This window comes from Mastomys coucha, unplaced genomic scaffold (assembly GCF_008632895.1).
Source record: "Mastomys coucha isolate ucsf_1 unplaced genomic scaffold, UCSF_Mcou_1 pScaffold18, whole genome shotgun sequence".
Classification (NCBI taxonomy): Eukaryota; Metazoa; Chordata; class Mammalia; order Rodentia; family Muridae; genus Mastomys; species Mastomys coucha.
Window position 1 is genome coordinate 94,959,783 of NW_022196900.1, and position 242 is coordinate 94,960,024.

Below are 242 nucleotides of genomic sequence, written 5' to 3' on the forward strand. Positions count from 1 at the left end.
CGCTGCAGGCGTCTACAAGTGCTGCAGAAGAAAGGATGGCAAGAAAGGAAGTCTCCCAAGTGCTCGTCACCATGGAATCCTTTTGATTAAGCGGGAGAACAGAAGGAGACCCTTAGCCAGGCAGTGGTGGCAAATGCTTTTAATGCCAGCACTTGTGAGGCAGAGGTAGATCTATGTAGGTAGTAGATCTCTTGAGTTTGAGGCCAGCCTGGGACAGCCAGGGATACACAGAGAAACCTTGT